This window comes from Poecile atricapillus, chromosome 19 (genome assembly GCF_030490865.1).
Source record: "Poecile atricapillus isolate bPoeAtr1 chromosome 19, bPoeAtr1.hap1, whole genome shotgun sequence".
In the NCBI taxonomy this organism is placed as follows: Eukaryota; Metazoa; Chordata; class Aves; order Passeriformes; family Paridae; genus Poecile; species Poecile atricapillus.
In genome coordinates, this window is record NC_081267.1 from 3559537 (window position 1) to 3584596 (window position 25060).

General features: G+C 48.3%; 1 pseudogene; it reads right to left on the bottom strand.

The window, feature by feature from the left end:
* The window catches only part of LOC131586325 (uncharacterized), a 1027770-nt pseudogene that overhangs the window by 495479 nt on the left and 507231 nt on the right, over nt 1–25060 (bottom strand).

A 25060-nucleotide genomic window follows, 5' to 3' on the forward strand; every position in this document is an offset into this window, starting at 1 on the left:
CACTTGTGGATGGGTTCTTTTTCCCCCTTGGACTGAAGATTGATGAGATAGAGGCAGTTTTCTCTTGTTTGGACTTGGTTGTTTATTCTTCTTTTATCTCCATTACATGTATGCAGGGTACAAGGAGCCACAAGCAGCTATGTGCACTAAGATAGAAAGGTGCAAAATGACTAACAAAGATCTTCTTCAAGGTTTTTTATATGTTCATTTATCCAATTAACAAATGCCAAGGAAATATTTTTTCTTAGTGACCCAATGACCAAACACCTGTGTGCTGCACTGCAGCATTCTCTATCCAATCACCTACCACTACCCAAAAACCTCTAGAAGAAGAAGATGAAGAAGAAAGAAGGACAAGAGACAACACCCTGAATCCTCCATCTTGTCCTCTATTTTCTGAACTAGTTTAAACTCCAAACTTTAACTTTTTCATGCAGTGACATAAGAAATCTCTTTAATCTACACACTTACACTCCTGGTTTTTCTATTTAACAGTTGTTTTCATGGTGTTATATGAAATTCAGTGTTTTTTTGGATGTCAGAGCCAGGCATCAGAGATAAGGGCACACTCTCAGTGCCTCTGACTCCAACAATAAGCTAAGTTGAATATTGTTAAGTGTTATTCCACTGTTAAATCCTGAAGTCATTAGTTATAAGTTAGCTTAAATACTGTTAAGTGCTTTTGCTAAATTGTGATGTTTGAGGTATAAATTAAGGCATAAGTGAAGTCCTGTTAAGTTTGAGCTCTGTTAAGCTCAAACACACACACACACACACACAGAGGGACGGTTCTGGGTTCATTTCTGGTTTAGTTGCCTGGATTTTGTTTGATTTTGTTGTTGCTTTGTTTCCTTGCTGTGCCTGAAGTGTCCAGTCAGGAGCAGAGTGACTCTTGCCAAGGAACTTTGTGCTGCTGGTGCTTAATATTAAACCTGGTTTTTGCTGCTCCCTTGCTGGGGATTTTTTAAGCGCTCTCAAGCCCTCGTTGGTGACAGGGTGAAGGAGCCCTGGCCCAGGCTCTGGCCCTGGGGGATATGGGGATGCTGCCAGGGGTTCCCTGTCCCCTTGTCCCACAGACCTTGGGATGTCCCACAGCCATTCTGTGATGTCCCAGTCTGGACTGTGATGTCCCAGCCCCTCTGAGATAACAGAACCTACTCTCTGATGTCACAGCCTTCTCTCTGACATCACACACTCTTCTCTCTGCTGTCACACAGCTGCTCTGTGATGTCACAATCTGTCTGATGTCACAGAGCCGCCCTCTGGGATTGTGGTGTCTGCTCTGTGACCTCACAGCCCACTCAGTAATGTCACAGCCCACCCTGTGGTGGCTCTGTGATGTCATACAGAAACTCTGTGATGTCACAACCCACTCTGTGATGTCATGCATTCAACCTCTGATGTCATAGTCCTCTCTGTGATGTCACAGCCCACTAAGTGATATCACCCAACCCACACTGATGCCACACCCTGATTTCTGATGTCACAGAATCCCCTCTATGATGCCATAGCTGCTCAGTGACCTCACACAACAAACTCTGTCATGTCACAGCCCCATCTGTGACCTCACACAACCCACTCTGAGCTGTCACACAGCCCCTTTCTGACATCACAGCTGCTCTGGGGCTCCAGGACACAGCCACAGAGGTGCTGCTGTGACACAGCCCCCTCTGGGACATCCCACAGCCCCTGCCAGTGCTGAGCCCCTGGGAGCTCTGTCTGGGCCTGCTGGTGTCCCTGAGCTGCCCTGGCAGGGCCCCAGCCCTGCTGGGCTGTGCTCAGGAGCTGCTTCTGGCCAGAGCTGTCTCTCTGCAGCGCTGCCCTTGCCAGGAGCTGCCTCTGGGCCAGGAGCCCGGCCCAGCTCAGCAGCACAGACACAGCACCAGCACTTTCATCACCCTCTCGAGCCTTTGGGGCTCTTTGCATCACACTCAGTCCCTCAGAGTGTGCTCCAGAAACTTCTCAAGAGCTCCAAGTCAGATGGAAACACTGAAGTTTCTTGTAGTTGAAATAAGAGACACGAGTGAGAAAGCGTCCCCAGGTTCCAGGTAGAGCAGAAGACTGGAGGCCCTGATGCCAGCTGGGGACAAGCAAGGGAAAGGTGTCTGTGGTGCTGAGCAAAGCTGGATGTGTTTCAGGAATGCCAAGGGCCAAGGGCTGAGCCCCAGCCCCTGGCAAGGCAGATGCTGTCCCTCCCTCATTGCTCAGGGCTCTTCCCGGGGCACTGGCATGTGGGGATGTGCAATGCCAAGGGCAGCACCATGGGGCGGCCCCTGCCAGGCTGCTGAGCAGGGCCAAGGAGGCAATGAGGCCCCAGGGCTGCCAGGGTCACTTGTCCCCTGCTGGCCTCAGGCCCAGGGCCAGCAGCCATGGCCCAAGGGCTGCACAAGTTGCCTCTGGCAGGGCCTTGCAGCTGCTGCCCATCCCTGTGCCCTCTCCAGCCCAGGCTGCCCTGTGGTGTCCATGCCCTGCGCCTCTGTCCCTGCAGGCTGTCGTTATCCCCTGGCTGCCCCACCTCGCTGGCCCCTTCCTTTGCTGACAGCTCTGTGTATGTCAGAAGGATCCACCATCTCTGAAACCACTCTTTAAACATCTCATGGCTCTCCTCCATTGTCCTCAGTCTCCACCCCACAGATTATACAGCTCGTTTGTCCCTATATTCATGTGCCCGAGGCCTCCAGACCCCTCTTTGGCAGATATCTGAGATTTCTGCAAGGTGTTTCCAAATTAAAACCATCTTCTCATAGTGTAAGAACATCACCAGAGGACAGGGCCAACCCGACCTCTCTGTCTCAGCAGCTTTTTTCAGGGAGCAATCCTTGGATATATGAAATTTGGGAGGCCAAATTAAAAATGGTCCCTGGACAAGAATACCAGTTCTTTTCCATGGGGAGGAAGGAACAGAGCCCCACAGTATCAGGGGCAGTTGTGTCGGGACCACCAGAGGCCCAGTGTATTTGTCCTGGTTTAGGGCAAATTTGGGAGAAAACCTCCAGTGGGGCTCCCCCCGGGAAGCAAACCCACGTGGCACTTTTTTCCCACCCAACAACCAGTTCGGGAAGAGATTTCTCTGAGAGAAGTGGAAAAAACCTGTTTATTTCACAGGTACAGCACTACCCAGCACATAAATGAACGATATCAAATTAAAAAACCTCTCGCCATTCAGAAAAGATTACAAACTTCAGAGGGTCTCCTTCCTGTGGGTGTTCACTCTGTTATCAGTCCCTCTGGTGCTGGAAAATGCCGCTGCCCAGGCTGGGCTCCCGGTAGTCCACGGGTGCAAGCTCCCGGTGCTCCCCCGAGTCCCCAGTCCAGAGCAGGTTCGATTTGTTTCAGAAGAAGGGAAAGAAAACAGTCCAGGAAGACCTCTCTGCTCCGGCTAGTTGGAAAGCCAAGGCGATCTGTGTCTTGTTGTCTGTCTGTGCTGTAGTCAAAACTCCCAGTGCGGGGGGGGAGCAAGTACAGTTTCTGATAACAGACTCGGTGCTTCTTTTCCACTCACTTTTACTCTCAGATGGAATTTTAAGAATACAAAACCTGTGTCTGGGTTAGGTGGACAAATGGGGATACAATTTAACATCATAATCAACCCAGGACACTTTCTCTCCTGGGGATGTTGTGAGCACGGAGATGGTCACGGCTGATGGGGTCGCTGAGAATCCCTCGGTGTCGGCTGGAGCAGGATCGGGTCGCGAGCTCGCTCAGCAGCACTCACAAGGTCTTATCTGGGGTCACCAAAATGTTAGCGTTCAGGAACACACATAATCACAGAATGATTATATAAAGGTGCTTTATTAAGAGCTCTGGGTGTCAGGGGTACACATACCCAAATCTGACCCTTCTTGGTTTTGAGTTGGACATGTTTTTATACTCTATCCTTACATATAACTTACGTATTAATTATTAAACTTACATTGTTCTATTGTAAACATTGTTTTTACTCAAGCATGGATTTCTCGTGATCCCCCCCCAGCCCCCTAACATTGTTCCTCATGTTCTTTAAACAATAATTATATCTAATCACATCTAGCAATTGTATTATTTATCATATACTCACTACACAGGTGCAGTTTGACATGATCTATAGCAAGCACAAGGCCTAACATTTCCCACGGTCTACTTTTCCCAGGGCTTGCCAAGCCGAACTTTCTTTCTAAGTCCCCGAATTTTCTAAAATTTTATAACCTTTTACTATCAACTCCACAGTCTCCACCCACCCACCGGGAACCGCAGAACTCCAACCAGCCCCGCTCCCCACCGTGGCCTTGTCTGGCCTGGGGGGGAGGAGGCTGAACCAGAGCCCTGTTACCTCTTCAAAAGCCAGAAACCAAAGAGAAAGAGAAATTCCCGGGCTTAAGTTTTATGGGGTGGTGTTCACAGGTTGGTGTCACTTTTCAATGGGCAGAACTACTGTCAGTTCTCAGACATGGCCAGGTATTGGCTAGGAGAAAAAACTCCCATCAGCCTCCAGCCACCTTAACTTCCTTAGCTGTTTCTCATTTTTTCTTAAATGTCGATCACACACCAGCACAAGTGACAGCCCCCGTGTTCCCCTCTCTGTGATACCACAGCAGAGACAGCCCCAGTGTTCCCCTCTCTGTGACACCACAGCAGAGACAGCCCCAGTGTTCTCCTCTCTGTGACACCACAGCAGAGACAGCCCCTGTGTTCCACTCTCTGTGACACCACAACATTGACAGCCCCAGTGTTCTCCTCTCTTTGACACCACAGCAGTGACAGCCCAGATTTCCTCCTCTCTCTGACACCTGTTGTGGTTTTAAAGCATTAGTTTAAAAATCGCTGGAAAACTTAGTCATTTTTTCCTGTGAGATGTGGATTATGAGAAGGGCAAAAGAAGCTTAAAACTTAAAAGGAATAGAGTAATTTTATTAACCAAACTACAAGGATAAGAAACCAGAATAAAACTTCCAGAAACCCTTTTTCCCCACCACCCTGTGCTTCCTATCTTTGGGAACTGACAACATAGAGGACAAAAAAATACCTGGTGGTTAAGACGGTAGTAACTTTGCTATAGTCTTTTCACCAGTTTTTGTCGAGAAAAAGAAGTTCTCTTTTGGCAATCTATGGATTTTTCACATGAAAACCATTTTCTCATGGCTTCCCATTGCTCTGACGCCAGTTGCCCCAAAAACTCTGCCATCAGTCCTTTCCTTCCATTTCACAGCACTCTGAGGTGTGTTCTTGGGCCATGATTCAAGGGGTGTCATTTGAAGGATGAGATCTTCAAAGGCAAAAGTTCTCTTCATTTGTCTCTGTGATCATCTCTGGAAACAGAAATTTTTGCTTTGTCTGTTAAGAGCCACAAATCTTCAACAACTCTCACTTCTCCTTTCCTCTTCCAGCATCTCCTAGGATTACAACGACTTCACCCTTTACTCAGCTTCATCAATGAATTACTTTTGCTCACATCTACACTTTGAAATACTCCATCCCCCCAAAATACTGTTTCATGAATTCAAGGAGTTTTTTCAGGACATGATTGTCCCTCTCCATAGCTTGAACAAAAGAAAATTTCAGCTTAATCAGGCATCTCCTTATTCTCTTCCCATCTGAGGTTGAATTCCTTCCCTCACTTGCTTTGATAGCTGATGCTGTCTCTTTATGTGTTGATCCCTCTGTCTTCCCCTCTCTCTGGAAAAAGGATTAATCTGCAAGTCTCATCTGGCTAGTGAAAGGGTTAAACTCTTGCCCAGGCCTTGATCTCTGCCGAGGCAGCGGCTGGAGCTGCTTCTCATGGAAGATTTTTGGTAGCTGCTCTGGAGGAGTGTGGCCACTGTCTCAGCACGCCTCAGCTCAAGAGCTTTCCCTCCCCTTCCTCGGCAGTCTCTGCTGAAAGCCAGCAGCATCAGAAACTGAAGCCCAGCCAGGAACCAGCCTGGCCCGGCAGCCCCGCTGCACAAGGCTCAGTGAGCCCTGCGAGGGCTTCAGCCCCTCTGGGAAGGGGCTCCTGTCACTTCACAGTCTCCATCCCCCGCCAGGAACCGCAGAACTCCGGCCAGCCCCGCTTCCCCCCACAGCCTTGTCTGGCCTGGGGGGGCGGGGGGGAGGTTGAACCAGAGCCCTGTTACCTCTTCAAAAGCCAGAAACCAAAGAGAAAGAGAAATTCCCGGGCTTAAGTTTTATGGGGTGGTGTTCACAGGTTGATATCACTTTTCAATGGGCAAAACTACTGTCAGTTCTCAGAAATGACCAGGTATTGTCCCGGACAAAAAACTCCCATCAGCCTCCAGCAACCTTAACTTCCTTAGCTGTTTCTCTTTTTATCTTAAATGTCAATCTATCACACACCACAGCAGTGACAGCCCCAGTGTTCCCCTCTCTGTGACACCACAGCAGTGACAGCCCCAGTGTTCCCCTCTCTGTGACACCACAGCAGTGACAGCCCAAATCTCCTTCTCTCTGTGACACTACAGCAATCACAGCCCCAGTGTTCCCCAAGTTGTGACACCACAGCAATGAGAGCTCCTAATTTCCTTTTCTCTGTGACACCACAGAAGTGAGAGCCCTAATCTCCTTCTCTCTCTGACAACACAGCAGTCACAGCCCCTTTGTTCCCCTCTCCGTGACACCACAGCAGTGACAGCCTCCATTTTCTCCTCTCAGTGACACCCGCTGTGAGCAAAGCAGGGAGCACAGCGCCTGTGGAAAATCAGGCTGCGTATCTTTCTCAGTTTCACCTGAGAAAGTGTCCTGGGAAATCAAAAGGAGGAATTAAAACAATCCTCAGAGATAGAAGACAGCCTTGCAGGTGCTGTTTGTCAGTTTCTTTTTTTCTTGCAAGAGAAGGTCGAGGGGTGGTGCACCCCACTGACCGATGATGGTGATATGTTAGTTTACTAACAAATAAGAGTTTTACCTTTCTGTACTTTCACATATTGGTCTATAAAAGATGATCTGAGGTAATTAAACTCGCTTTCCTTTTCAACTCATAAGAGAGTCTGTGTCGTGCTTCTCATCGTTCCCAATAGCATGACAGGAACCCTCCAAAAATGCATCAAAAATGGGGAACTCCCCCTTGAATCCAAGGGATTTGGGGGAATTTTTTTCCCAAAAGCAGCAGGTTTTTCAGGGTTGCAGGGGAGGAGAGACCCCCTCCAAATTCCTGGAGGTGTCCCAAAGACACCGTCTGCGGAGGCAGTGGAGTGGGACAAAAAGGGCTTTTTAGGGAAATTAAGGGAATCTGGGGGGATTTGGGTGAATAGTAGGGAATTTTGGGATTATTGGATGTCTGGGGGGTGGATCTCAATTTTGCGGGGTCTTGCGTTCCGGGGCCGCAGGATCATGTCCAGGGATACCACAGTTACCAGGAACAGGCATGGGACACCAACGAGATGGGATTCTGCTCAGGAAAACATTTATTCAGCTCAGGAACAAACTCAGATCCAGAGACAGCCCCAAACAGAGGCAGGGAGATGGGGTTTGAGAACCAGGGTGGAGTTCAAGGTCAGGGACCACTGGGAACACAGCAAGGGAGAAACCCCAGGGGCCCAAACCCAATCAGAAATCCCTGGGCTGCCTCCCCACGAGGGGCCCAGGGTGGAGTTTCTTCCTGGGTTTGCAGGGCCCATCCTCCGAGGCAGAGGGATGGAATTCCCTCTTGCCCACACCTCTCACTTTAACAATGTTCATTTGAAACTCAATCCTTGCCTCCCTGGGCAGGGGCACCTCTGACAAAAACTCACTCAGTAATGGGCTCCCCCTCCCTTCATCATCCCCAAACTTTGGCTGTCTCATTGCAGACCCCACCCCACCTCCCCAATCCCAACCTCAACCCATCCCATTCCTGCTGGACATCAAGACCCCTTCCCAATCCCTATTTCCCCCATTTCACACCTCCCAAACTCTATCACACCTATCCTGCCCCACCCAATGCCCATCTCACCCCTCCTGATTTGCATCCCACTTCACCCAATCCCCTTCCAACCCCATTCCACCTGATGCCTTCAGAAGGCTGACCTAGAACAGAGCCCAGACAGAGTTAAGAATAAAGTTTATTAAAAGGCCTTAAAGGATAGACCTTGGGCAGTACAAGAGCCTGGCCAGGGCTACACCCAAGATGGACGAGAAATGGTCACAGAAATGGACAACTGATCATGAGGTCTCACATTTTTGTAAGTTTAGGTTCATCTGCATATTTGGGTTCACTGTCCAGTTACAGCTTCAGATGATCAAGTCCCATCCTTCTTGTTTTCTCTCTTCAGTCCACCCTTGTTTATGCTTCTGGGCCTGGAACTTGTAACAACTGTCCTTCGTATCAAGCTAGAAAAGGAATTGTTTTGTCTACCTACTCTGTGAAGAGAGCTCACTAACAATTAACAGGAAGTTCAAAACTACAAACCTAGGCAGCGCAGAATATGAAAGATATGAAAGCTAAAACATGAGGCATCACACCCTGAGGGGCTGTGGAATCCAGGAATTTGGGTGGGATTGAGTTGATTTCAATGGCACTGAGTGGTTTTGAGGTGACAGATAGAACTCGCTCATCTCCTTGAGTGCCAAGAGATGGAGACAAATATACCAAATAACACAAAAACCCTCCCCATTTACCTCCCTGAATACCAGATTCCCTTCAAGCACTAGTAAAAGTGAGGTTTTAGATGCCTTTGACGAATCTGTTGACTTTTACCTCAATTTTGTCTGTTTTAAAGGGATGAAGATGAATGAAAAGAAAATTAGGGCCAAATCAAGATGACCACCAGCCCAGTGTGTTCCCAACACAGATCACTGGGAACGTGGGTCATCAGGGCTCTGCCCAACGTGGGTCCTCTGATGGGGGATGGAGCTGGGGCAGCGCACGAAACTCTTCCTGCACTTGGGGCACTCACAGGGCTTCCCTTAGTGGTGCTTTTGTTGGTGTTGGGTCAAGTTAGAGCTCCTGGAGAAGCTCTTCCCACACTGGGGACACTCATAGGGCCTCTCCCCAGTGTGGATGCGCCGGTGGGTGATGAGGTGGGAGTTTTGCTTGAAGCCCTTCCTGCACTCGGGGCAGCGGAAGGGCCTCTCATCCGTGTGAATCCGCTGGTGCTGCAGGAGATTAGAGCTCCTCTGAAACCTCTTCCCACACTCAGGACACTCGTAGGGCCTCTCCCCAGTGTGGATGCTCCGGTGGGTGATGAGGTGAGAGTTTTGCTTGAAGCCCTTCCTGCACTCGGGGCAGCGGAAGGGCCTCTCATCCGTGTGAATCCGCTGGTGCACGAGGAGATCTGAGCTGGTCTGAAACCTCTTCCCACACTCAGGACACTCGTAGGGCCTCTCCCCAGTGTGGATCATTTGGTGGATGGTCAGTTGGGACCTCCATCTGAAGGTCATCCCACATTTCTCACACTCATAGGGACGTTTCCCAGTGTGGGTCCTCTGGTGGATGGTCAGGGAGGAGCTGTTTCTGAAGCTCTTCCCACATTCCCCACACTCGTAGGGCCTCTCCCCAGTGTGGATGCGCCGGTGGGTGATGAGGGAGGAGTTTCTCTTGAAGCCCTCCCCACAGTCAGGGCAGCGGAAGGGCCTCTCATCCGTGTGAATCCGCTGGTGCTGGAGGAGATTGGAGCTGATCCGAAACCTCTTCCCACACTTGGGACACTCGTAGGGCCTCTCCCCAGTGTGGATGCGCTGGTGACGGATGAGTTGAAAGCTCCAGCTGAAGCCCTTCCCACATTGCCCACACTCGTAGGGCCATTCCCCAGTGTGGATCATCTGGTGGCAGATCAGGCTGTTGCTCTGGCTGAAGCTCTTCCCACACTCCAAGCACTTGTAGGGCTTCTCCCCATCCTGAAGCTGCTCATGGACCACCAGCTCAGAGCCACGGCTGGATCTCTGGCCGCCTTCCCGGCACAGGGTGGGTCTTTCCTCCTCAGAGCACCCTGGGATGGGTTTGGAGCCCCTCCTCCTCCAGGATGTCCGGGGCTTTTCGTCCCTGATGGATTTCTGCACTGTGGAGCTGCTCAAAACGGCCTCTTCCACGAGGTTCTGCCATGGGGATTTGTCCTCCCTGGTTTCCATCCTCAGCTCCTTGTCTGGAGGAGGAAGGACAAGGAGAGGATGGGATTTGCCTCCGTGCCAGAGGGAAGGGGAAGGAGATCCCCCCAGTGCGTCCCCGGCAGGACGGCGTCGGCAGCGGGGTTGTCCTGCAGCCGGGGGCCATGCTGGGCTGGGAGATGGAGCAGGAGAGAGGGGGAAAGGGGCACTGACTTCCTCCTCACCTGCCCAGGTGTCCTGGGGCATCTTCCTCTTCCTCACAGCCTCCTTCTCCATCCAGTCAAGGTCTGGGAATGAGAGATCCTGGTTTGGGGAAAATGCAATTCATGAGTACATTGGGTTGGGGGGTTCCTCCTGCCCAAGTCCATCTCTAGAACTTACCAGGCATCTGGTGCCCATATAAACCTCCCAAACACCAAGATTCAGCCCTGAAAATTCCTCCCAGGAGTTCCCCATCTCTGCTCTCTCCCCTTTGCTGTTCAGGGGTTCCCCCCCGTCCCAGCTGCGGGGGGTCATGCTTGCACTAAGGGTCCCCCGTTTGCTCAGTCCCTGCCCCCCCCAGGCTGCTGGGAGTGCCAAGAATGTAAAAAGTTCCCCTTTTCCATCTTCTCACTAACAGATGCTGGAAACCCCAGTGTCCACCCAAGGGACATTTTCCGCTCAGCTTTGGAGTCCTTAATTCTTAAATATCCCCCCCCGCAAAAATCCAACCCAGGGATTCCCCAGGATATCTGGGCTGAGCTCCCCCTCTCGGGGCACCTGTGGGATGGGGGATGATGATCCCATGGGTGAGGGGACTGTGAATTCAGGGAGTGCTTGACCTCGTGGTTCCTTCTCCTTTACCTGATCCTCATTTGTCCCTCCTCTTCCTCCCTCTCCTCCCCTTCCATCCCTCCTCCTCCTCTTCCTCCCTAACCCCACCTCCTTCTCCTACTTCCATCCCTTCTCTCTCTCCTTCTTCATCCCTCCTCTTCCATCCCTCCTCCTCCTCCCCCAGGAGCAGTGACACCCTCGGTGCCCCGTTCCCGAACCCCTCACAGCCCACGGCAGGAGCGGGGATGGAGCCGGGACAGGTCGGGATGGGCAGCGCGGGGCTCTCCGCTGCTCCCACCCGCTGGGGACGGGGGGAACCCGGCCCGGGGAAAAGGAGAGGGAAACTGGGAAAATTGGGGGCTGCAGATCCAACCTGGGGCTGGCTGGGGACCCTGGCTGGGGACTGCCAGCCCTTGGGGCTGCTCTGGGGAGATGCGGGAGGGGGAACACAGAGAGGGCTGGGGGATCCCACGAGTGGCAGCACTGGCTGGGACTGGTTTGTACTGGGATCATCCTGGCAGTGGCTGAGATTGCACTGGCTGTGTACTGACATCAGACTGGGATGATACTGGCAGTGAGCAGGAGCCTGCAGGGTGCAACTGAGACCAGGTTGTGAGGAACTGGGAATATGCCCTGCGCTCCCCAGAACCTTGAGATCGGCCCCCAATATGTCCCATAAGTCTCCTCCAAACCCTTCAGGATCCCCGAGTGCCCCCTCAGCGCCCGTTCGGGACCCCCCAAAGCGTCCCTGGATCCTTGAATGCTCCCGACCCCACAGATTCCCCTTCCAGCCACTGCTGGGAATTCATCTCCCATCATCCCACAACACAGTTCCGCGCCCAAACCTCCTGCCGTGCCCCGCGCCCTAAAGAGCCCGGTTACAGCTCCCCAGGTTCCCCCCAAGTGCTCCCGAGCCGTATACATTCGCCCCGAGCACCGACCTGCAGACACGGCTCGGACACAAAAGTTTTCTCCAAGCGCTTCCCCACACCGCCAAACGCGCCTTCCGAGCCACTTCCGGGACTACAGCTCCCATCATGCTCCGCGGCGCCCATAGAGCGCTATTCCAGCCGGGACTGCATCTCCCGTCATGCCCCGCGCCTCACCGGAACCCATTGGACCTGCGCCTACAACTCCCATGATGCTCCGCGGCCCTATTAAACCGTATTATACCGGCGCCTACAACTCCCATCATCCCCCGCGGCCCATAGATTCCCTGTTACAGCTTCCCAAGTGCCCGCCCGGACCCCGAAGGGCCCCCAGATTCCCCTCCCTGACCTCCAAGTGCCCCCCTGGACCCCCAAGTGCTCCCCCGGACCCCGAATTGTCCCACAGAATCCCTAAGTGCCCCTCCAAGTGCCCTCCCGGCTCCCCCAAGTGTTCTCCAGACCCCCAAGTTCTCTCTAAATTCCCTCCCCAGACCCAAAACTGCCCCAAATGTTCCCCAGAAAAGTTCCCATGGATCCCAAAGTGGTCCCTTTTATCCTGTCTGAGAAAATTATTAAAATATATGATCAAAGGACTAAAAATAGGTGTAATTAGGATAAAGAGGGAGAAATAGTGATCAATTAATGAAGGGAATTGTAGTACTTTGAACCAAGGACCAATAATGTTTTTAGTTGCTAAAATTGTATCAATTCTTTCATATAAATATAAAAATTAAGTTATAAAAATGCAGAATAATATTATTGTAAAAATTAAATTTTTATTTTAATTAATTTATTAGATATTAATTATAAAGAAAAATTGATAAATGTTCTCAATTCTTTGGGATGTCAGTCCCAGGTGGGCGATGTCAGACATGCTGAGGCTCCGGGTGAGGAGCAGGTTGTCCAAACAGGGGCAGCCCACAAGGGGCTCATTCTTCTCTGTGACCAGACCTCCTCAGGAGACATTCAGCATCAGGATTGTAAAGAGTAAATCCTGACCTCCTGATCAGTACACAAAGATGTTTTACAGTTTGAACAGTAGAATGTTGTCACCGTAAGAGGCCTTCTTTGTTAATATACCTCATGTTGTGTCATGTTTGTTAAATACCAGTCTTGTTGTAACAGCCTTCTTTGTTAAAATATTGTTATAAATGAAATTAGAATTTTGACAACTAGGTCCCTTTGGTTAATGGCAGTTTAATTAAAAATGAATACAATTTACTAAATTGAATAGTAATGTGGTATAAAAGAATATAGTTTAGTAAAATAATACAGTTTAATAAAAAATTAAAATTTTTATATATAATCTGCTAGAAATTAAGTATGATTAAAGCATGAAGCCATAAAATAGATAGCCTTCGAGAAATAATGGGTTAAAACATAGAATATGAAGGGAACATCTGGAGGTAATAAACACAACGACAGGAGGGAAAGAGAAGGATAAAAAAATCACCGGACTAAGCGTAATTTAAGCCGAAGCTAAAGCATGCCTAATGTCAATATGATAAGTTGGCCCTAGGAGGTTGGGAACTCGGCCAACTACACCGGGAAAGGACCAAATTTGGAAAGAAGTTCAAAAGTTTAAGGAGGAAGACTCCTCGGAGACCCTCGCCCACGATGAAGGCCGACCGGAACGACCCCCGAAAAGATCCTCAAAATAGAAGTTTCCGCCCACGCCCCGCCTACGGCACGCCCCATATGAATATGCATGTATATGATGTAATTCCAAACCTAAACTGTATAAAAGGCATGCTTTTGTTGTAAGACTTTGGAAAACTCCCTTTAGAGATTTCCCCAACGTGCACGTTGCTAATAAAATACCTCCTGTCTATTTGACTTAAACTGCGTCTCTTAGACAGTTATTCATCGCCTTTTGGGGCAAAATTCGGCATCAGTTCTGGCGACCCAGATGGGACGAAACAGGAGACTCAGACTTTGAGGGGTTCCCTCCGAAGAGCCGGTCCGGGGCCGGGACCCTCTGGGGCCCCTGACGGATTTTTGTCAGAAGAGACTCCCCTCCTGGACCAGCGCTCCTCGGCAGAGGAAGGATTCCCTGCATCTCCTGCTCCAATTAAGAGGTATTTTTAATTGTTTATTGGTTTTGGTTTAAAGCGCTTTATTGGGACACGGGGGTCAGACGTGACCACCGAAGGGTAAACCAGGGGACGCCCTGGTAAAAATCCCTAATTGGTACCATTTGTGTTCGATATCTTGGACATCATAGGTTTTGGTACTATTGGTGTTTGTCCCTAATTGGTACCATTTGTGTTCGATATCTCGGACATCATAGGTTTTGGTACTATTGGTGTTTGTCCCTAATTGGTACCATTTGTGTTCGATATCTCGGACATCATAGGTTTTGGTACTATTGGTGTTTGTCTCTAATTGGTACCATTTGTGTTCGATATCTCGGACATCATAGGTTTTGGTACTATTGGTGTTTGTCCCTAATTGGTACCATTTGTGTTCGATATCTCGGACATCATAGGTTTTGGTACTATTGGTGTTTGTCCCTAATTGGTACCATTTGTGTTCGATATCTCGGACATCATAGGTTTTGGTACTATTGGTGTTTGTCTCTAATTGGTACCATTTGTGTTCGATATCTCGGACATCATAGGTTTTGGTACTATTGGTGTTTGTCCCTAATTGGTACCATTTGTGTTCGATATCTCGGACATCACAGGTTTTGGTACCATTGGTGTTTGTATGTGTTTTGTGTGTTCGTTTTATGTGTTTGTTGCAAAGTTTTATAGGAAACATCTTGTCACTCTTTATGTAATAGATTGAAACGCGCATTGTGCTGTCTACGTGCCTTGAATTTGGGAAGCCGGTACTTCACAGTTTGAGGGCGACTTTTTTTTTATGACCAAACCTGGTAAAACAATTTTATTTTATAAGTGTGTGTTGTATGTGAGGGTGAGTGAGACGCAGCGTAGCTGCGAAGCGAGAGGGAGTCCTGCTCCGCATTTCCTGTTCTTCGCGAGAAGCCAGGTCGGAAACGGACGAAGCGATTGAGATTGTGTGCATGAAGTGTTAAAATATATCAGCATATCGTGGTTGCGAGAGAGGGACTGTTTCGGTTAACAGAAAACGCAGATACAGGGGATAGTCATGGGAGGTCAACAGAGTAAGGACGTAAATATGAAAACCCCCTTAGGGTGCATCCTAAAGCATTGGAAGGACTTGGGAGGGATTCCGGGAGGAAACATAAGTAAAAAGACACTTCTCAAATATTGTACGCAGTGGTGGCCATTGTATAAGTTAGATGATAATGAGAAATGGCCACCCGAGGGAACAATTAAATATAATACCATTTTACAACTAATGCTTTTCCTCCGCCGGCTCAATAAGTGGGATGAGGTGATGTATGCAGACATGTTTTTCACCTTAAGGAATAAACCTGAGTGGCAAAAAGAGTGCGGAATTAATGTAGCCCCTCAGGATCCTCTAGTACTAGCCCTGGAAAAAGATAAGAAAGGTTCAAAGCCCAAAGAACGCTGCTGCGATGCATGTAGCATTGGGCAACAATGCCTTAAGTTAACGAGAAGGGACAGTGGAAAGGAGAGCGAAATAAGCCTGTGGGAATACCATCCATTTGCCCCAGGACGAGAAGGACCCCTCCCCAGGCCAAAAGAGGAACAAGGGGATCTTACCCCATTAAAGGAACTAGAACGATGGTGGAGATCCAAGTTTGGGCACAGCCCCCAGAGGATAGACAACAGTTGGGAGGAGGGCAGCCCATTAAAATCAGGGATTGACGAGAGGAAAAACAACCCTCAGGGACTAGATAGTCCACAGGGGTCAGGGAGCTACATGAATGCTGACAGCCCACCCACACTGGAGGTTGAGGGGGAGGAAGGCAGTGGGTCAGGAGCAGAGAGCCGAAGGGAGGCACGTAGCATACCCGAGCTCAGTCCATATGGAGATAGCAACACCTCCAGAAATGGAGGCGTCCGTAGAATGGAAACCAGTGCACCAAGGACTGGGGATAAAAGCAATTCACCGGGAGGCGACGTCCCTAAATTGAGATACAGTAAGAAGAATGATAATGAGACATGTGAAAGGGAGGCAGAGAGTAACTCACAGAAACTGAACATAGTAATTCAGATAGAGGATAAGAGAGGTGGAGGGGGAGCAGAGGATGAGAGGAACCGCAGCCCAGGACAGGATAAGAGCTGGCAGATACAAAAGAGGCGACAGACGCAGGATGAGAATCGGATGGATTGTGTGATAGAGATAGGAGAGGAAAATGAAGAGCAGGAAGGGGGAAAGAAGAAAGAGAAGAGAAAGAATAGGGAAGGCATTGAGGCACAGGAAGAAGATCCCGGGGAGGGAACCATTCACTCGTATTACACCAGATCTGTGGCACGGGGGGAAGCAAAGCAAGGGGAGAAAGGGAATCACACGATAGCTCCTCTCCGACAAGTTATGCCAGTAGTAGGGGAAAAGACTAGAGTAAAGGTGCCATTCTCGACGAGTGATTTGAACAATTGGAGGGATGAGGCAAGGAACTTCAGGAGGAATCCAGAGGGAGTAGCAAAGAGGTTTGAACTAATGGCAAAGAACTTAGATATTGATTGGGAGGATATAGAAGTGATGTTGTCAGAATTGACAGATACGGAAAGGGAACTCGTATTGGAAACGGGGAGACGACATGCCCAACTATTATCGGGGAGACTAGAAGATAATTTTCCCAGCAGTAAACCAGAGTGGGACCCGGGCAACGCGGAACACTATCAACGGCTAGTGCAGTATAGAAAATTGATAGCGATGGGCTTGCGTAATGCGATCCCTAAGGCTGTCAATTGGTCGATGCTGTATGGTGTCAGGCAGGGAAAGGATGAGACCCCGTCAGAATTTCTGGATAGGCTTAGGGCAGCAATGAGACAATACACACCCCTGGACCCAGCAACAGAGGAAGGGAAACAGCATTTGTTAGGGTTAATGATGGGACAGAGTAACCCAGACATCAGGAAGAAATTACAAAAGCTCGAGCACCCGGCAAATAAAAACCTAGAGACACTGCTGAATGAGGCGTGGAAAGTATACAATAATAGAGAAGTTGAGGAGAAGAAAAAGGAGGACAGGAGGATAGCTCGAGTAGTGGCTGTAGCAGTGGCAGCTCAGAAGACAGGCTACTCGGAACCTGGAACCAGGGGAAGAGGTAGAGACAACCCAGCAGGAAGGGGAAGGAGGCTCCAGCCCCATTCAAATGGGTTAGGGCCGAATCAATGTGCGTACTGCCTGCAGACGGGACACTGGAAGCGAGAATGCCCCCAGCTAAGGGAAAGGCTAATGGCCACCACTACTACTACCACGCCTCAGGATAGAGAATGAAGGGAACCGGTGGGCCGTACCCTAGCAGACCCACTGGTTAAGATAGAGCTAGGGGAGGGTAAAAAGGAATTAGACTTTTTGATTGATACGGGAGCAACCTTTTCGGTTTTAAATCAAGAACTTGTACCTAAAAGTGATGAATTTGTGCAAGTTGTGGGAGCAACAGGCCAACCAGAAAAGGCTTACTTTTTGAAACCCATTAAATACAAAATTGGGAAGCAAATGGGAATTCATCAGTTCCTGTATTTACCAAATTCACCAAAACCCCTACTAGGGAGAGACTTATTGGAGAACTTGGGGGCCGTAATAAAGTTTAATAAAGATCAATTGGAGTTTCAAGTAAATGAAGAACAACTGATTACAGCTTTAAGCCTAACGATCAGTTGTGTAGAGCCTAAACCTGAAAGCCACAATTTCGAGCAAATCCTGAGCAAGACGTACCCATTGGTGTGGGCTACTGATATACCTGGAAAATCAAAACAAGCAGCACCGATTGTCGTTGAACTTAAAGCTGGGACAAAACCGGTGAGAAAGAAACAATACCCTCTGAGGATAGAAGATAGGAAAGGGATTGAGCCCACAATCAGAAGGTTTATGGAACTGGGGTTATTGGTAGAATGCGAATCAGATTTTAATACACCAATCCTGCCAGTCAAGAAACCTAATGGAACCTATAGGTTAGTCCAGGATCTGAGAGCAGTAAATGAAATAACTAAGGCATTGCATCCGGTAGTTGCTAACCCATACACGCTTTTGACCAGACTGAAGGAGAATTTGGCCTGGTTCACCGTATTAGATTTAAAAGACGAGTTCTTTTGCCTCCCCTTAGCTCTCGAGAGTCAAAAGATTTTTGCCTTTGAGTGGGAATCTGTAGATAGTGGAAGAAAGACCCAACTCACCTGGACAGTGTTGCCCCAAGGGTGGTGCAACTCCCCTACGATTTTTGGGAATCAGTTAGCCAAGGAACTAGAACAGTGGGAAAGGCCGCTGGGAGATGGCACCCTTCTGCAGTACGTAGACGACCTCCTAATAGCAACAGTGACAGAGGAAGAATGCATTGAATGGACCATTTCCTTGCTGAATTTCCTGGGTTTAAATGGATATCGAGTCTCTCGACAGAAAGCACAGCTGGTACAGACACAAGTGGTGTACCTGGGATACGAAGTCTCCAGAGGACAGCGATCCCTGGGAGCAGCTAGGAAAGAGGCCATCTGCCAGATGCCCAAACCAGAGACGGTGAGAGATCTGCGCGCCTTTTTGGGGATGACAGGTTGGTGTCGGTTATGGATCTACCAGTACGGGATACTCGCTAAACCACTGTATGATTTGTTGAAGGAGGCTAAGAGCATCCTAGTTTGGACTCCCGAGGCAGAAGAAGCCTTCAAGAAGCTGAAGATGGAACTAATGAGAGCACCAGCCTTAGGTCTCCCAGACGTATCAAAACCATTCTGGCTGTTCTCCCACGAACGACAAGGGATGGCCTTAGGAGTCCTAGCACAGCAGCTGGGACCACACAAGAGAGCTGTGGCCTACTTCTCTAAGCGATTGGATGAAGTAAGCAAAGGATGGCCAGGCTGTCTGAGGGCAGTGGCCGCAGTGATAATTAACATAGAAGAGGCCAGGAAGCTCACGCTGGGCCAAAAGGTGACTGTACTAGTATCCCACACCGTGTCAGCTGTGCTGGAACAGAAAGGCAACCATTGGTTGTCGCCTTCCAGATTCCTAAAATACCAGGCCGTTCTGGCTGAATCAGATGACGTAATCATTCAGGTAACTAACATTGTGAACCCAGCTTCATTTCTAGAAGGAAGAGCCCCGGCAGAACCCATCGAACACGACTGCCTGGAAACAATTGAAGCTGTCTATTCCAGTCGCCCGGACCTCAAAGAAGAGCCGTTCGAAGATGCGGACAACTGGTTCTCGGATGGCAGCAGCTTCGTGAAGCAAGGAGTAAGAATGGCTGGTTATGCGGTCACTACTACAGAAAGGGTAATTGAGTCGAACCCCTTACCCACAGGAACTTCAGCCCAGAAGGCAGAACTGATAGCTCTGACTCGAGCTCTGGAATTGGCAGAGAATATGCAAATCAATATATGGACAGACTCTAAATATGCCTTTTCTGTTGTACATGCTCATGGGGCCATCTGGAAAGAAAGAGGACTGTTGACTACACAAGGAAAAACAGTCAAACATGCAGAGGAGGTTCTGCGATTGCTAGAGGCGGTCCAACTCCCAGCTCAAGTGGCCATAATGCATTGTAAGGGACATCTGAAAGGCAATACTATTCCAGAAATAGGAAATAGAAAGGCAGATACAGAGGCCAAATTGGCTGCCACAAAGTCTAGGGAAGTGGGAATAACGGCCCTAATACCAGGAGACCTGGATATCAGTATCAAGCCAGATTACCAGGAATCAGACCATAAATGGATTCAAAGAAATAAGGGCAAAATATTAGAAAATGGTTGGGGTCAATTGGAAACAGGACAGTTAGTAGTACCAGGAAATGTGATGTGGCAGTTTGTAAAAGCAGAACATGAGAAGGCCCATTGGGGTTTAGATCCGCTTTACCAATATTTGCAAACCAGGATAGCAGGACCGAAATTATTTACTACTATAAAGCACGTAACATCCCAGTGCGAACGGTGCCTGAGAAATAACCCGAATACGGGAACCAAGATACACCAAGGAGCCATAAGTCGAGGTAAATTCCCAGGTGAAGTATGGCAAATTGATTTTTCTGAGCTCCCAAGAAAAGGGGGGCTCCGATATTTGTTGGTATTAACTGATACATTTTCTGGGTGGCCTGAAGCATTCCCTTGCAGGACAAACAAGGAAAGAGAAGTGACCAAAATACTGTTGAGTGAAATCATTCCGCGGTTTGGGGTACCGAAGAGTATTTCCTCGGATAGGGGTACACACTTCTGTGCGAAAGTGGTGAGAGCAATAAGCAAAGCATTACAAATCAAATGGCAATTACATACACCCTATCATCCACAGGCCAGTGGACAAGTAGAAAAAATGAATCATCTTATTAAGCAGCAAATTGCCAAAATATGCCAAGAGACTAATTTGCAATGGTATCAAGCCTTGCCTATTGCTCTGCTGAGGCTGAGAGTCAAACCAAGGTCAAAAGAGAAGCTAAGCCCATTTGAAATCCTGTATGGTAGACCTTATGCTATGCAAGTTGTAAATGGGGATGCCATAGGCCAAATCGGTAACCAGTACATTTATGATTATGTAATTACAGTAGGGAAACAATTGGATAAGAATGCTACCGTGGTAATAGAGCACCAACCTAAACAACCTGATTGTAAATTGCATCCGTTTAACCCCGGTGATTGGGTGTATGTTAAGAATCTTTTAGGAAAACCCCTACAAGAGAAGTGGGAAGGACCTTTCCAAGTGCTGCTGACTACCTTCACCGCGGTCCGGATCAAGGAGCGACCTACGTGGATTCATTACTCGCGGGTCAAGAAAGCTCCAGAGAGTAAACAAGAGGGACGGACATCATGACCTTGACTTCACCTCAAGCCCTTTCAACCCTGATCATTGGACTCTCGATAAGTATAGTTCTTCCCCGAGACTCTGACCCGATAGATCCATGGTCTCACGCACATCAGTGTACCCACCCGGAATGGGGAGAGAAGGGACCCTATTTCGAGGTATATGCCCTACATAACAATCAGCCATACGCAAGTAAATTATGGCATCAATCTTCCATGGTAGCATACAAGGGAGACCAAATCCAAATTGGGTGTCGAGAGCTTGACTCAGTGGAAGGAAGAACAAAGCAGCTAGTATTGACAATTCGATCCTTGGGGAAGTCAGCATCCGAACATAACTTAATTACCTTTAGTCCGGTAAAAATGGGTAAGCCCACTATTTGGAGGCAGCAAAAGGGCCCAATTTCGTGTAGGTGGAGTGATTTCCGGGAAGATCCAACCGGATCACAGCCCCAAAACACAGTAATTTATAGAAAAGATTCGCTTGGGGACCTGCGCCCACAAAACATAACTCTTGACCCTCACCCTCTTCCTTTCCCTGCGGGAAAGATCGTGGCATCTGGTGGCCCCGAGGAAGGGAAGGCACGGTGTGAAATGGCATTTAGATTAGATCAATCGATGTCGTTCATATGCGAAAGACAGTTGAAGATACCGGAACAAGGTCTTAACCCAGAGGGGGTCCCTAGTGGGCATGCTGTTGAATATAGGGTGGCACTATCGGAAGACGTGACCCCCTTATATCCAAATCTAGACTTGCCCCAAGAAACCACTCCACCAGCGGAATGCAAAGTAGTGCACAATTTAACCTTTGTAGGGCCTCAAGTGATAAGGAAATCTAATGAACTAAAATTATTATTGGACCCCACTTATTCCCTGAAAAAGGTGCAGATGAATATACGCGTCGATGTTACGCATCTGCAGAAGGATTGTCGACCATTTGTACAGCAAAGCCTTAAGGGATGGAATGCATGGCTAGCAACTAGGTCCTATCACAGGCGGGCGCAAAGAGATATAAGTGGATGGGTTGGTACTGGATTTGGAATACTGAATACAGTAGATCAAGAGGTATTGGTGAACAAATTGAGCACTGTCACCACCAACTTAGGAAAACTCAAGGTGCCGCTGAGTTCATCTATGCTTACATTGGCAGAAACACAATCGCTAGTAGTAAAATTACTAACCATGGTAGCAAACCATACTGCAGAGGATTTTGTAAAGCTCGCTGATTACACAGGAGAGCTCAGTAAAGACATTGCACTCGCTATCCAATGCTCTCAGACACAACAGTGGGTACAATCGGTAGCGGCAGGAATAATGAGAGAAGGAACGTCAGGTATATTACCTCAAGAACTAAGGGAAACAATATTAAAGGACAATCATACTACACAATTCGAGAAGGACCACCAAGCCTGGTGGCAATTAGTAAATTTCACTTATGAACCTCAACAGGAACATATCGAAGCTTATGTCCTCACCATCAGTGCGGCAGAGGAAAGAGCTATTTTTCCTATCCTCACCCTAGGGACAATGCAACAAGATGTCATTGTCAAGCCAATAGATCACAATGTTTGGGCCAGTTATGATTATATCAAAAATAAGTGGCAATCGGTTAGCACAGAGGCATGTATTCCTAGAGGACAGCTAGGCTATGTTTGCGAAAACGCTGTAGTAGAGGCAGAAGATTTATGCTTAGATGCTGAGAATAGAGTGTGCACTTTTGAAGTGCTTTTGCGTAATCGAACACAGTCACAAGTTTACTATATAGGGAATGGGTGTGCTTGCGTACGGACAGCCTGTGACAATGTCACTATAGATAATTGCCAAGAGGAAACTAACAATACTAACTTTTGTGTATGCAACTTTACCAAAATAGTGGGTTGCGATTTTCATTATACTGTCCCAATAACTACTCAACAGCTAATTAACACAGATTTTAACCTGTATCGGGAAATACCAGAATTGCAAATAGGGATGGATGTCAAAATTCTCAAAGCAATGCTCGCACACCCTAAAGTAAAGGAATTGGTGCAAAGAGTGGATCAAACAACTACACGGATGGTATGGCAGGTAGAACATGATTCAGAAAGAATAAAGAATGTCCTCACCGAAGTAGAACAAGTAGGCCAGCATCATTGGTGGGATATCTTCACAGGATTTTCCCCAACAGCCACACAGGTTTTCAATTACCTGGTGCCCCCAATGATATTGGTAGTTGGAGCCCTGTTGGTTTTAACTTTTACAAATATTTTTATGTGGTGGAAGCTAAGGATCATAATGAAAAGGACCCAAATGGTTTGGGGTATGGTACGAGCGCATCAGCGCTCTTAGGATTAGACATCAGCACTCTTAGGATCAGACCTTGACGAAAGAATTCGTAAGTCATAAGAAAAGGGGGGAATGAAGCCATAAAATAGATAGCCTTCGAGAAATAATGGGTTAAAACATAGAATATGAAGGGAACATCTGGAGGTAATAAACACAACGACAGGAGGGAAAGAGAAGGATAAAAAAATCACCGGACTAAGCGTAATTTAAGCCGAAGCTAAAGCATGCCTAATGTCAATATGATAAGTTGGCCCTAGGAGGTTGGGAACTCGGCCAACTACACCGGGAAAGGACCAAATTTGGAAAGAAGTTCAAAAGTTTAAGGAGGAAGACTCCTCGGAGACCCTCGCCCACGATGAAGGCCGACCGGAACGACCCCCGAAAAGATCCTCAAAATAGAAGTTTCCGCCCACGCCCCGCCTACGGCACGCCCCATATGAATATGCATGTATATGATGTAATTCCAAACCTAAACTGTATAAAAGGCATGCTTTTGTTGTAAGACTTTGGAAAACTCCCTTTAGAGATTTCCCCAACGTGCACGTTGCTAATAAAATACCTCCTGTCTATTTGACTTAAACTGCGTCTCTTAGACAGTTATTCATCGCCTTTTGGGGCAAAATTCGGCATCAAGCATAAGCAAAACCAACCAGGGTACGGAGGCTTCCCACACTGCCTCACATTCAAAACAAAGCACTTCAAGCTAAACTTATATACTGTATGCTTTTACATATTCTTTAATGTTTCCTGTAAGTTTCCTCCTATTTCCGATTTTTCTGACTTTATGTCACTTTTCTTCACGGCGCACGCCTCACTTGTTGTTAGGGGGTCTTCAGTCTTCTTTTGGTGGTCTTTTGGCAAAGGCTTCTCCTCTTCTTCATTGTCCTTCGGATAATCTTACAAGTTTGCGTGTGTGTACTAAGCCTTGTGTTATGTTAGTCTACTAATTAGCCTTATGTTTACTAAGCTTTAGGCCCAATGCCTAAATTTGTTCTAATTTTGGTCCATCTCAAGGCCATTTTGGTGTTAAGACACCATTTATCTTCTAAACTACATCCTGTACCTTAATTTTGACATGTAACATCTGCAAAGGGGTACATCTGCTTTGTAACACTGATTCTTGGTTGTTTCTAATAATAACTTTAATAACAGTTAAAATTTAGTTAGCACAAAACAATTCCATTTATAACAACTGCAAATACCCCTTATATCTTTTTTTATTTGTTTCCATGCTAACGGCCTTGCTTTCTTCCTTGCTATGGATAAACTTGTATTTTCTCAATTTCTTCTTTTGCTAACTCAATTGTTTGGCCTGCAGACCAGTTGTTAAGCCCATCCACATTCACCTCTTAGTCTTCAGAGGGAAACTTTGAGCACAGTGAGAATCTCCTAATGTGCAAGAGGGTCCCTGTGTGCCAGCTGCAGCTGGGGTCTCAGCCATCTCCTCTCTCAACAGGTTCCCCTCTGCAGCTTCACAAGTCCAGCCAAACACCTCCCTCAGGGACACCTGCACCACACATTTCACATCTCCATGCCCATACGTGATGTCCCTGTCACAGCTGCATTACCAGCTTGCTGCTGTGCAGATGCTGCCACCACCCAAAGCAAGGCCCTGTGTCCCTGAAGGGACCCGCCCTGCTCTGTGGCCTGGACTGAAGGTGGGTCCCTCCTGCCAGGGCAGGGCCCAGCACAGCTCTTCTGTTCCAATAAAGAGATGGAGCTCTCACCCCAGTGTCTGGCTGGTACCACCAGCAAAGCCCACACAGCACCAGCCCTGGCTGAGCTCCATGTCCAGGAGCAGGCAGGGCTGACCATGGTGTGGGCAGGCAGGAGCCAGGCAGGGGCTGCTGTGACCAGCAGCGGGGCACTGAGGGGCTGGGGGAGTCTGTGTTGAGCATCCCTGGGATGAGGGCACATTTCCTTCAGTGGCATCACCTGGGCCTGGACCTCCTCCAGTGCCATGCCCAGGAAAAGAGGCATCAAGAACCATCAAGAGCATCTCCTGGGACACCGCCTGGCCAGCAATGTCAGCAGGCAAAACCAAGGTTTTGTTTATCAATGACCCTTTGATGAAGTCAAAGATTTAAATTAAGGCCAGACCAGTAGGACAGATGGGAGTACTTCCCTCTGGGAAGGGGCTCCTGTCACTTCACAGTC